This window comes from Anomalospiza imberbis, chromosome Z (genome assembly GCF_031753505.1).
Source record: "Anomalospiza imberbis isolate Cuckoo-Finch-1a 21T00152 chromosome Z, ASM3175350v1, whole genome shotgun sequence".
In the NCBI taxonomy this organism is placed as follows: Eukaryota; Metazoa; Chordata; class Aves; order Passeriformes; family Viduidae; genus Anomalospiza; species Anomalospiza imberbis.
Window position 1 is genome coordinate 21,455,450 of NC_089721.1, and position 14,487 is coordinate 21,469,936.

At 41.8% G+C, this 14,487-nt stretch overlaps 1 long non-coding RNA gene across 1 annotated transcript; it reads left to right on the forward strand.

Moving 5' to 3' along the window:
* Window positions 1–915: 915 nt before the first annotated feature.
* On the forward strand, window positions 916–4,210 carry LOC137464607 (uncharacterized). Its single transcript, XR_010994305.1, has 3 exons — window positions 916–1,052; window positions 1,964–2,755; window positions 3,491–4,210. It is a non-coding gene; the product is annotated as an uncharacterized lncRNA (long non-coding RNA).
* Window positions 4,211–14,487: the final 10,277 nt, after the last annotated feature.

A 14,487-nucleotide genomic window follows, 5' to 3' on the forward strand; every position in this document is an offset into this window, starting at 1 on the left:
ACTGGAACTCAAAATGCCAATAGCTGACCCTCAATAGTAACTGCAAGGTCCAACAGGGAGTTGGACCATAAATAGGCATTTTGGACAGGATTAGCAACCATGTGTTCAGATAATGAGTAAGAGGACAATTGCAGGCTTGCATAGACTGCTGGTTGGGTAGCAGTACAGAGAGCCACACTGAGCATGATTACAGCAGCCCAGACAGGTTCATAGTCCTTCTCATCCATGCAAGTAAAAGACAGGCTCTGTGCCAAAGGGACTTTCCTTTCCTAACATTTCACAACATATGCCATCAGACAGCTCAGGGCCAAGAGCGAGAAGTTTATTAGCAGCAGCTGGAAGAGTTTAGACAGCTGTTGCTTTCCAACATCTTTCTGAAAGCCTTGAGGACCCACACTTGCAGAGAATGTTATCTCCAAAGCACAGATCAAGAATGCGTCTGCAGGGAATTCAACTTCAAATACATAAAAGGTTCCAGCAAAGTGGAAATAAAGCAGCTGTCCCAGTGCCCGTAGTGGAACAGACCAGACCGAGTGGGCCTACTGCAGCAGGGTAGCTAGATACAAGCTGGACATCGTGAGAAGCTCCCCAGGAGCGAGCATAGTGAAGCCCTGGAACAACTCACTGGCCAGCCTGCCTGCAAAACCTTGTTTGCAGGGTGGGGATGGTAACAGAAGTAACCCATTTAGTCTCAATGGAAAGAGATGGGCATAAAGTGCTCTTGAGGTCTTTCCAGACTTTCAAGTTTTTACATATTTCACAGTCAGTGAAGCTCTACAGACACTAGAATTATACTATGTTGATAGTTACACACATCTTCTTTAAGTCAAATCAGAAACAAACATTTTGATTTAGAGAAGCTTCCCAAAATGTGCATGCTTGACCTCCACATACCTTGAAGGCTGCATACTCTATTTGTACCTGCTCACAATGTGCTGAAACAATCCTTTTCTCCATGGAGTTACCAGGTCTCTCCTACCTGCTCTTCTTTGTCCGCAAAATCTTCAGCTAGCTTGCACTCCCGCCACGAGTAACTTCAAAACTTTTGGCAGGTATTCCAAATAATTGGCAAATCTTTTGCCTGGACTCTGTACTCCTCTACAGTTTAGCAGAGATACTTCAAAACCCTACTAGCATCTCTTTTTGGTGAGAGATTTTAATCTTTTGATGAAGAGTCATTATCAAAGTAGATTGAGTTGAAAATCTTTGGAAAGTACAGCAATCTTTTTGATTGTATGAGTAACAAAACACAGCTAAAAAGTCTGAAGGAAATGCTGTGCCCTCCCATAAGCAAGAGAAAATGAGAATTTTAAAGTAAGAACTTCCAGGGAAAGACTAGAAATATTGCTAATAGGAACTCTCATAGTGGTCAGGACAGCATATGGCACAGCAGCCTTGCTGAGTTTATCACATGCATTGAAGTTTCCTTGAAAAGTTGAAATGATCCTTGACTAGATTTTTTTTAAGTCTTTTAAATAGAGGCAGTATTTTCCAGTGCTAATGAAAACCCCTTCATGATTGATTCAATATCCTGATATTTGAAGAGAACTGCGGCTGTGATATTATACAACTATCACAGAAAATTACCACTTCAGGACAGATGGTGCAGTGGTGTTGATGAGTAACAATTAAGCCCAATCATTAATGTTTCCTCTGATCAGCAAAGTCGTCCACTGAAGACATGTATATGAAAAGTCAGTATGACTTTTTTCTACTAGAAAGATCTTCATAGAATTTCTAGAGAAACGTTTTTATCTTTTGAAGCCTTAATTAAAGGGGCTGTGTTTGAATTATGATACTTGATTCTTTTTCCAAAGTGTTAAATTATTTTAGAAAATGTTTCCTGTCCACTTAGATTTACAAAGTACTTTTAATCATTGAAGGCTGCTCAATTATATCTCAGTGTTAAGTTCCTAACTTTGACTAACTAGATGAACCAGTTCTTTAAAACTTTGTATTCTAGGAATTCCACAAAGTCACCAGAAAACATGTCCCAACTCCATCATCAAAAGGTACAAATGTATTGCTATTTCAGTGCAAAACAAATTCCAAGAGTGATTGGGTGACAAGCCTCTTTACTTCCTTACCTTCCATCTTACCAAGAGGAAGCTAGCTGGTGATAAGTTTGACCTTAGTCTGGTTGAAATGGTTGCCAGCACAATGCAACTCTTCATTTACCTTCTGTAACCTGTAACACATTTCTCAGATTGTACCCTAAAACTGATATAGAGGATCAATAGACTATCCCATTTTCAGTCTGTAGTCTGCAACAAGCCAGATAGTTGGGGGGTGCAGCCAAGGCAGTGATCTCAGCATTTATATCCAGAATTTTTTTGATATAACAGAGAGAGAGAAATCACTGAATTTGGTTGTGGTATTAGTCTTGAATACATGAGCTGAGCACTGAGGCCTTTGGAGACAGAGTCTTCAAATAAGACACAGCCAGGAGTACCCCTGCAAACCAAAAGGTGCAGTGTACTGGCAACATGCTAAGCAGACATGATTAAACAAATACGCATCAAAGACATTACCTGCTCACATTGTGTGTCAAATGAGGAAAAGCAGAGCACTGCTTGTAGCTGCTTGCATGGGGATTGGAAAGAAGAGAGAGATTGAAGGTCTTGAGCAGCGATGAGGGTGGTAAGACCAGGTTCAATTGCAGGCTCTCTGCAACCAGGCCCCTTGATGAATGAGGAAAATTTAAACCCTGGGATTTCTCTGTGCCATGACACAAAATACTGCTGGATGAAGACATGTAAGTACAAAGCAGGATGAAATATCCATTCTGATATTTACAGAGCACAGAATCACAGTTGCTTCACAGATAATAGTAACTATTCATCCTAATTTTCTGCCAAAAGCCTATAGTCTACACAGGGTCATGCTAACCCATTGCCCTCTTCTCCCCAAATAAAAGAATGCAGGATACCAAGAGAATAGAAAGCACATGTTAAATATCTGACTTGTGCCTATCTATTATCCTCCTTCTTCCTACATAATAACCTCCTCTTCTCTATTTATATTCACATCTATATTTAATGCTCACTGAAGACTATGGACTTGTGTTTGATGTTCATCTGAAGATATGATTCATCACAATCCTCATTTTTAGTAATGGGAAAAGGCTGCGGTAGAAAAAAAACAGATGAGCTCTTTTCATCTGGGTAGCCATGTAACCTTAACATGAACTTGAAAAGTAATTCAAAAAAATGGCAGTCTCAGCCTATTGCAGTTGATACACAAAGTTTTCTGAAAGTTGCATGATCCTCCCTAGCAGTATCTGATCTCTCCTTCTTTAAAGAACACTCATTAAAAAGAGACAGCAGATCATTCTTTCCTTGACCTACCATGTCTGTTGTTTTTAACACGATTTGTAAAAACATTCTATTACTTATAAGTTTTTGAAAAAACAGATGTTATCATTTCTTGAGAACAAAAAACAAGGACAATAGGTCAATTATTAACTTGTTTTTCACGCTCTACCCTACAGCCAGAGCCATCAGTGCTGACTCCCAAACAAGTGGTCAGAGAAGAGCATGGCACTTCCTTCCCTACTATCAACACAAACCCTCTAAGAGCAACCTATGGCAGGGTCACTGGATGCAGACAGCTGAAGAGCCTCTGATATCAACTGACCACAAAAATAGTCTACTGATCCTCCTTACCAGAATGAAAGGAGCACCAGACTATTTTGTGTCATGGAACATACATGATCAGAGTCTCCCATATATCCTCACATGGAGAATGCCAATCTACGTGGGGTAAAAATATTCCTACACACAGAGCTGGTTGCTATCTATTAGTTATCACAACTTTATAAATCTCTTTGCACAAAAAACTGGTTTACCTCCCTCTTTTCCAAACTAGCTAGTTCCCCTTAACTAACATCATCCTATTTGAAATCATACATAGCTGGGTTAGATGACAGGGTTAGATGACACTATAATTTAAGACTATAATTTAATGTGAACTTCTAATTCCAATATGAAAGATTGAAATTCCACTAGATATGTGAGTTCATTAAACGGAAGATATTTTCATCCATCATAATACATTCTTTACAGAAATAAGAAACCAACCTCCAAATTTACAGTTGCTATTAGGGATATTGTGGTTTTGTCTGAAATAAAACCCTTAATTTCTGGAAAAGGAAAAGCATGAACCATCACCTCTCTCATCCCACCTTCCCCAAAGGAGCATCAATCAGAGGAGTAAGGAACCAAAATATCTGGCTGAAACTGCATCTGGCTGAACCAAAATATCTGGCTGAAACTGCATCTGCATGGTGGTGAAGCCAAATCAGGAGGTGTGGTCAGGATGCCTGAAGCACCAGCTCTGAAAGGGGCAGGTGGCTGAGACAGTTTCATCTGATAACCGCAAACCACACTGCAGCACCTTTTGTTTGCTCAAAATAGTTCCTCAGTTCCAAAACATCCTGGATCTTCTCTCCTGCCAAGGAACTGACATAACATTCAAATGCAGCTCCTCCTGGGAGAGAAACAGAGCAGAACCTCAGCTTCAAGTGCCTGATGCAGTGATGGGCAGGGCAGGAAGCAGGAATCACACATAGGCACATCATCCTGCCACAGGGAAGGTTTTCACACAAACCCATCAGCTGCACAAGGCCACCTGGTTGGGATGGGTACAACCAAATTGTGATACTAACCTGAGCCAAGCTGGATAGTCCTCCTGGGTTGGGTTTTGGGAAACTGGTTTTGTGACACCTTGCTGGCCACGGGAGCCAGAGCAGGAGGTCAGTGCTGCTGTCTATGGCTCTACTGGCAGACAAAAGCCTTGTCTAAGTCTAGCCTCAGTGACATCATGAACTGACATGTCTGGAACCAGGAGCCTCATGCAATGTTTTAATCTTCTTTGTCACTTTCACAGATGCTTATGCAACATGGCAGAGGGAGGCAGGTATGGTGTCCCATAGTGTACTTCTAGACTTCTCTACAAAGAGCATGCCATTCCGAACATATTTTCTCTTCATTCCAGCAGACTTGCCTCTTCCCTTTCTCTTGCCATTACTGCCTGCATGACTGACTTGGAGACCCAGTACAAAAGTGCTGCAGAAAGGCTCAGGTAACACAGCATGACACTGGAATGGCTGTGCTAGAAATCAAGGAGGGCACAGGCTCTTCTTTCCATCAGCATGGGTATAACAGCACCACATAAGGGAAAACCTGACCCATGCAACCTAGAAAATATCCCCACAGATGCATGAAGAGACTGAAACCAAAGGGCAGATCAGGTGCTGCTCCATTTTTCTGCTATAGTCAGTCTTCGCCACATCAATATTTAAAAGCAATTCTTGAAACACAGTTCCATCCTTGCTATTCCTGCATTATAATTGCTTGTAAATGCTATTTTTTCTTTAATTACCCCTTCTGATATATGCGTGAGAATGATAGGATAAAGAACAATACAACATTGCAATTGAATTACAAAACCATAGAAAAAGCATTGTTCTATTAACTTCATAGTATTGATGTGATATAAAATGCAAAGTAAAGAAAAAGGGGGAGTAATTTGTTTATAAATATGTTTGTTAGGTGGAGCAAATGCCATATTGCCTGATTGCAACTGATTGCAAAGCATGCCTCCTAGCATGGATTTCATGGAGCAATATGTAGTTAATAAAACTACCTTTATGATTCTTATTACAGCCTTTTAGCATAAATAGCTAATAACAATTTACATTAATGGTATTGGCACAAATGTAAATTAGTGTCTTTTTGTTTGTATTACTGAAGTGCAGTTCCATTGCCAGACAAGTGTATTTGGCCATTCCATTAACTGGAGAGATCTAGGAAACAGATTAATATTCCTGCTCAAGGAATATTAATTCAGAAAAGAAATTGCACTGCATACCTCCTTACTAGCTGGGGCCTCACAAAGAGCACGTCTGCTTTTTGCACTCAAGCCCGTTCCTCCATCACACGCTGGCATAGAGACAACACCCAAGCAGGTTGGTGCTGCTTCAAATCAGGTTTAGAAACCAGGTTTCCAGCCCCACACAGCATTTCAAGATTTCATCTGCTTTCCTGTTCTAAGTCACAAGCACCAAGATCTTAGGAAACTGGTTGCCACCCACCCTAAGAAAGAGACCCCACTAGTTGGGTCATTCACTTAGAAGGGGGTACTAGTTCTTGCAGAGGCACAGCAGCTCCAATGGGGATGACACCAGGCAACACTCAAAGAAGGGGCTGTTGCCTCCCTATGCTCTCCTGGTCAAGATCTTCTCTGCTAGCAAACACTCTCCTACTCCTGGCTACTTAGGACACTTTCCTCCTCTCCATGGTGAAATGGTTTTCCTGCATCCAAGAGACACACCTCATGTTTTCTTCAGTGCAGCCAGTGATGTGGAACCTTTCACGAGGTTTACACCACCACTTTTCCCCTTTTCCCAGGAGATGGCTTTCCTGCTTAACACCTAGAAAAACAGATGGTTATAACGTAATTTTTATTGGTGCAAATGGCAGGTGGGGAAAAGGGCTTTTACAGCCTACTAAATCAATGCTTCTGAAAGCCAAAGATCAAATGTAAGCATTGGCAAATTATCAGCAAGGCATGTGAAAGTCACGCAGTCTTGTCCGCTGTAGAAATAGAGATTTTCCATATCAGGCCTCATTCATCTGGGACCTTTCATATTCACAGGGCCTTTCTTTAGTCATGCTATATAAGCACCTACTGTATATAATGAAAGCCAATTTTCCCATATACTTAAGAGTGCTGCTGGAAGAACAATACATCATTCACCTATTTCCAATTTCATTACCCTTTATGTGATATTGATACAAAAGCATCCTTTCCATTCATCTGCTTGTTTCTTAGACAAAGACTAGAAGAAAGGCTTCTTCTTTTCATACAAATTGGCAGTTTTCCTTTCATCAGTACAGAAGGTACTGATTCCAAGCATGCAAAAAATACATTGGGCTAAATTTTGCTGCTGTTAACACCAGTCTAGTATCTCCAGAAAATCACCAATAAACAGGGAATGTTTTTTTTTTTCCTTTTGAACATGAACAGCCATTTTAAAGAATCATTATATATATATAAATCATTATATATATATATACATGTGAGCTACGCTCCCTCTCACCCTCAGCATGAGCAATGCCATTCTAGCAGTTTAACAGAATAACAGCAGACCTCAGACTCATACTCGTGCTGCACTACTATATACCAAGAATAATTTCATTGAAGTTCATCAAATTCTGTTGATGCATCTCCAGTGTAAATGAGATCAGAAACAGGCTTTGTGACTCTGGGTCCTCTTGTCCACTACATGCACAGAACATAATGAACTAATCAAACATAGTAGACAAGATAATGCTATCCCTGTAGCATATTAAATACTAATGCAATTAATGACACCAACATTATGAGATGAGTGTTATGAATGGCCAAGACTCATGAGAAGTAAAAGAGGAGAATCACTTCACTGGAGATCTGGCACCAGAAGACAGAACCCATGATATGAGGTCAGGGCTCTGATTTGGTATTTACTTAGGTACCATCTGATTTAAATTAGGTGGACTAAGGGAAACACTTCATGGTTTCACTTCCATTCCTAAGCAACAAGATCAATGCTCCAGCTGGCTCATGTGCCTCTCTTGCATTTATGAGCCATAAAAATACCAAATTGAGGTAATTATGATTCATGTTAAACTTATACTGTCCAATCCAAATCCCATTATCTGAATGTAAAGATTCCCAAGAGGTTCCTCAGAGTTTGGATTAGATATACAATGACAAATGCCAAGTATATAAGGCCAAAATTAGCTGACTACACCAGTGTAATTTTGGCATGACTCTATTAAACTCTGCGAGGCTACTCTGATTTATGTGGGTCTGAAAGAAGAATTTAACCATTAGTGATTTGCACTGGAACACAGTGTGCTTGCCATTTTATACCAGCCCTAAAGGTTTCAGTTTTCTTTTTGTTTTCTTTTTAAACCCTAATTAATTTTTCTTTCAACAGTATCTGTTATGTGTTCCCCTGATAATTTTTCAGATGAAAGATTCTGTGTAGTTTATTATTTCTTCCACTAAATATATTGGATACAACCTATAATAGGACAGGAAAGCTTTTAGCATAGCATAGTCTTTGAGCCAAATTCAGGTCTTACACTTCAGGAGTATTCTGTTTTCACTTTACATCAATAATATAGCCTAAGAGGAAATGAGAGAGGGATTTGGTCAATTATACAAGCACAATTTTTTACAGAACCAGCTTGAAAATGACAGAAATAATCATTAATGAAGATTAATGGGAAGATTCTGGAGTACAGAAATAATTATTTACTATTTCACTTTAGAGGCATGAATGGGAGAACAAAAATTGAATGATCACAAGGGTTACAAGCTGGTCTGGTGCAGTGAGTTTGGAGTATATGGCTATTAATAAACTCTTTTGCCAGTATTTCAGTATGAATAATAATATCTCAAAGCTTCCAGCAGCTGCCACAGCTTTTCTCAGATTCACTGAGAAAGCACCACCTGCTGCTCGGCAGCACTGATTGGGTTAAAAAGCTGGTAAAACAGTGTTTGTTTTTCCCGAGGCTGCCCAGTTGGGGCAGATCCCATAATTGGGCAGGTGTCCTGTGCTCCCTGCTGTTGGTGTCAACATCCCCACTGGCCACCAGTGCAGAGGAACCACTGGCACCTGCGTGACTCACATACACACAGGACACCCAGTATTTTACAGGTAAATGAAGATATTCACAAGGAAGGAGAGTTGTTCTTAATTTTTAAAAGTTATCTCCTGCAAGGGAAAAGCCCTTTTCTTTAACACTGGGAATAGAACTTTTTACAATAAAAGGACAGTCTAATCCCTACAGACAGACAAAGCTCAGCAGAGTCTGGATGCTTCATACAATCCCCTTGAATATTCGAATGCTTTGGCATTGCAATTAGGGAATAAAACTGTGTATTCCACTAACCTACCTTATTCTGGCAACATTTACAAGTGCTAAAACATCCTTTTTAAAAGATGTTTTAAAGACATACTGAGGAACAGATTTAATAGCTTGGATTTAGTCAGTCAAAATCAAGGGCAGGTATGGAACACCTCTGAAGAATCAAACAGCATGCACATCACATCCAGGAAGATGGGTGCCATGATACATGGTGCAGTTCAGACTCCCCTGTTTGCCCAGAGTCACTGCATTACCAGCACTATATCCTAACTTAACTGATCTGTAAAAGTGCTTTGGAATGTGGAAGAGCAAGGAATCCATATAAAACCAATTTCTCTTCTATTCTATTTAAAAGTTAAAGGCACTAGTAAAAAGAGAATAAATATCACTCCTTGCTTTATGCAGTTGGGAATATCCATCATGAAATGATTGATAAGCCTTACTCAAAAGGCAGAGAGCCCTCAGAGTCCTGCTCTGTGTTGCCCCACAAAGAGATGCAGTGCCGTATCCATGGGCCACTGCTGTAAATCTGATGGGACACTCCCTACCAGCCTCTCAGTGCCCTGGGCAGGAGCAGGCACTTCTTGGGTGGTCTGCAGAGGTGGCAAGTCTGCTGTCATGCTTAGGCCAGGGGCCTGGGCAGGAGCCCTTGCATGAGCCCCATGGGTGGTCCTGCACTATAGAGGTACACTGTACCTCTTGTCACAGCAAGACTGTTTCATTTCAGAGAAGGAAGCTGGAATGCTCCAGGCTATCCATTGCATCAGAAAGGATATGCTAATAACTGCCCTGTGTCTATCATTCATTGGACAGCTTCTCTAGGAAAGAAAAACCTCTCCAGAGGGTGTATAGGAACAAATAAATTGTCTACAGCAATTTCAGATGCCTGGAAACCTCTTCAGTATCCATTTGAAATACCTGTCGGGAGGGGTGAGCGGAATATTCAGCAGAGAGCCATCAGTCACTGACAAAGCCAAACTCACCTCAGAAAGAGGGCAGGACAAGGTTTGCACAGAAAGGTGAGTAAGAGAGTAAAATTTGTGTCACACCGACACAAATTTAAATACCACCTGTGATCCAGAACAACTGCCTGCACTAGATATCATTAAAGCTTTGGGGAAAGGGACAGCTAAATTAAACTTCTCACCAGTGAAAAAATTATCTCCTGGGGGAAGATGCTTAAGGAGTACAGGATGATACTCCTGGCACTCAGCTGGCAACTCTTCCAGTCTGCTGACAGGGCAGCAGGGCAGGGTGCTTTGCCCATTCCCACCAGTGCTCCCCACAGCCATCACAGCTGTGAGCCCTGCACCCTGAAAGCCCATGGCAGCTCCTGCCCGCCTACTTGGACAGCTCTGCTTTTACTTGCCAGCACTTCTGGCCTGCAATCAAAACACAAAAATTCAGATGTCTGATGGTCCCCATGAGGAATGTAACATCATCAACTTCACACATGGCCCCAGGTGACCAACAGCATAAGGCGTAAGTGCAAAAAGTAAATTACTTATGTAAATACAGGCTAAAATTGTGTTGAATTGTGTGTCTCTACACCTCCTGCCAAATGCCTCAACAACCAATGTTGCCACATGCTGGCAACCTTCCTCCTCATAGAGGACACTGAGCCAATCAGACCTGCACATCAAGCCACCTCACAACTGCATACAGCCATCTTCCCTCACCAGAGTTTCCATTCACATATCCAGTTGTTCCCTTTAGGAAGAAGTTTCTAGAAGGTCTCACTGATCACCAGCTGATGGACTGCCCCTGCTAAATGCTTAGAATTCTCCTTTAATTGCTAGGAAGTGGAACATTTAAAACAATTCCTTTTATGACTATTTCTTTGCTGCGGTGTAAATTTTGTTTGCATTGTCTATATAGGGTTATTTATTTCTAAATTATATTGCTTCCTACCCATCCATGTATAAGGGCAGGTGTTAAAGAAATCTCCTATTTGGTGTTACTTATGGATCTGTTTCTTAGAAATAATAACAAGCAAAGAAAGTAACCTCGTGCATTTCAGTGTCAAAATAGGTTTCATTAATTCACAAACGTAAGTGCAATTGCTAAAGATACAAATTTCTTTCTAAATAAAAACCATAAAGAAGGCTCCCTTCAAAACTGGAAGTGGCACAGCAGCCCCAGCAGACCAGCACAATGGTTCCCTTACTGAACACAGGGCCTGGGAGGCAGGTCTCTGCAGGGCACCCAGCTCTCTGGCTACCACATCAGGAGGAGGGGTTGTTTGAGCAGTTACTGAGGTGCAAATGGAGCTGTGGTCCTTCAGAGGATACCTTTGAGTAGCATCAGGGACAATTCAGTTTATCAATTCAGTTTATAAAAAAGATTGTACCAACAAAACTTGGACCATCTTTTCTATAGAGGATGACAGGCAGGATTATATCCATCACCTAATGAGTGCCTGGGATGCTCAGGTTAGAGAGAGCCTACACTTGTGTCTGACCTGAGAACAGCTGGATTTGGCCCGAGATGTTTTAGTAGGTCTGGACAACAAGTCTTGTTATGAAAACATCAGGAAATAGAAACTCCATCTCCTGCCCCCATGTTTTACCCAAGAAATATTACCCTCCCTGCACTACAGCTCCAGCCAATTATGCCTTTCTCCACTACCTTAAATTCTCTTTTAATAGCTATTACTCTCTCCCCATAGAAGAGTTTCAAACCACAAGTAAATCACCTCTCTGACAGATAACAAGAGGCCAAATTCTTTGATCCCATATTCTGCACACATTGAAGGGAGGTGAGCTTAGTGGGAGCAGTGTTTCCATAACATTCTTTTGAGAGGATGAAGCCCCTTGGATGGGAGACACTACCTTAAGTTTTATCAGGTCAAATCTGGCGTCCAACATGTCCTATTTGGTAGAGAAAGTAGCAATTGGTTGTCTTTGGGATATGACTTACATTTCATACACTAAATCTTACTTGGTTTAGGTAAAAGTCCTTCTGACTGTGCTAACCCAGCAAAAATTACCAATCAGTGTGGTGGCCCTCAGTAACCCTTGGGGTAGTATATAATGTGGCATTGCGTTCTTTTCCACCGGCCCCCGGGCAGCTCCGGTGCCCGGAGCGTCACCACCTCTCTCTGGGACCCGGGTTTTGCTGCTTTTCCCGGTCGTGGCTCTGTTCCGTGGTCCGGGCGGGGCTGGCCACAGTTTCTGCTGCCACGAGCGAGGGACTTTGGCAAAGAAGCAAAGGAAATGTCCAATTCACCCACGAGGGAGGCTTAAAGTCTTTTAATGGCTGCAGGAGCTGTGGTGGCGAGGTCGCGACCCGCCTACAGCGCCCGTGTGGGGGAATGCGGCCCCGAGTTTTTGGAGGCGCAGGATTTTATCGAGGGCGGGGCGAGGAGAGCAGAAGCCCTCCCGCCCAACGGGGGCAGGTGCCATGGCGATGACGAGGACCGCGGCGACCAATGGGGACGCAACAGGGGCGGATCTCGGGCTCTGGGGCGAACAGGGTTGACAGACACTGACGTCTCTGGATGGAATGGGGAGTGGTTACAGGAGTGACGGGCTGAAGCTCCAACAGTGAGAGATGCAGAGCGGACTGCTGCGGGAGGAGAGAAACACGGGGGGTGTGCAAGGGTACACAGAGCTCGGCTAGCTAACACAGATTAGAACCCCTAATCTACACCCAAACCCAGGATGCCACAATAAAATTATAAAAGAAAACCCTTCTTTATTTGTAAAAAGCATTCTGATAACAGTGCTGAATAATATGAGATTTAGGACAGATCTAAGCATTATAGCCACCCCAACTCTATAATGTTTCCCCATGACCAACCATTCTTCCAGACCACTCAGTACAACCCCATTCATGAACTTTCCAATTTTCTTTTTTTTGCCAAAAAAGACAGATGGATTAGAAGACCTTGATGAAGTGTGAAGTCAATCACCTACATATGCTACATCTTCAGTGCCAGGCCATACAGAAATACATCTCCTTTCATCCAAAGAGAATCTCAGAAAATCTTGATTAGAGATATGTTAATGTGAAGCTATTTCTGGAAATTAATGTCTGTGACCATTTGAATGACCACTTCCTCTGCTTCCCAATGAGAGAGGAGTGAACAAGTGTGTCTCTCTTTGATGCTTCAGGTTCGCCAGAAGATAATTACAATCTACCCAGAAATTAGGATGCAATGCACAGAAAATGCCTATATCCCATTCCTATATCTACAATTAATCTGGTGAAAATACACCAAAGCTCTTCTTCTGCATGTTACCTCAATCCACATTTCCTCAAGAGTAGAAACCAGGAGAAAATACAAGTTCCCTTCCACCAAATGGCTCATTTTGAGAGCAAAGTTTCCAAAGACAAAAGTCCTCACATGCTTCCTGGTGAAAGCACTGGCCAAGGGCTCTGCCAGCTCACACTAGACCCACATGACAAAAATATTCATGTGTTATCAGCCTGTTGGTAAGGCTGTCCCTTATGACTAGAAAGTGTCTCTTCACACAGTCACAGAGGAAGAATGGTATAATTTACCACGAGTTTTGGATTTAGAATTTCCTGGCCCACAATAGCTCTGTGCTCTTCATCAAGCCACTTACTAACTGTAATTATTAACTAATTTTTCACTCTTTAAAAAAATTAAAGATTAAATCGCTGCTTTAGTCATGTTATCTTGTAAGGATAAACACAGCTCAAATGCTGAAGTGCTGAGATTCCAGAATAGCATATGTGCCATGAAAAAGAAATGTCTCATGAACACACTGAAGAAGAGAGAAAACAGGTAAAACTTCAAGGAACATGTGTCAGTCTAGCAATGTTTCTTCAACTTATTCTGTTTCTGCCATGAATGGACTAAAACTATGACCCACTCACATCACCTGCTTGCCATGAAAGCAACAGTTCCCAGTCAATAGCATCAAGAGCTCCAGAGAATATCTTAACTAAAAATCAGTAGTAAAATCTGCCTGGTGGTGTAGCCTGTTACACAGAAGCAATGGTGCACAGGGAATTATTCATCACAGAGCCAGCTGTATATCACAACCTCTGATGAAACCTCAAAGCCAGGAAGGGGCCTTTGTAGAGGAGAGGATTACCCAGACATGGCACTAAGGTAAGTCTTTCTGGCAAGTCATATCTGCTTACCATAATGGCTGGGTCCATGTTTGCTTTAGCTACACAGAAAGGTTTAGGGCTTGTTTTGAAAGACAAGAGATGCTAGAAAGCCATGGATTTCCTGGCAGCCTTTATGATACACAAGTAAAATTGGTAATGTTGGTAAAAACAGCCTCAGGTGCATCACCTTGGGCCTTTGTGTCCAAAAATTACTTCTGGGTTTAGTTCGTTACTCATTGACTTAGGTTATTTTGAGTCCTTGCAGTGCTGTACATTGTTCAGCCAGTGCAGTGTCTAAAGGTTTGGCCTTTACAGTGGAGCTACTCCACAACTTCCCAGATTGTCCTATTTGCTCTGAAATTCACAGGATTGTAATAGTGATAGCAAAATTGATGTCATGGTTGGGAATAAGAGTCATGTTCTCAAACAAAACAGCCTGTGACAGCACATTCTAACAAAAGATAAATGAAAATTCTGTTTG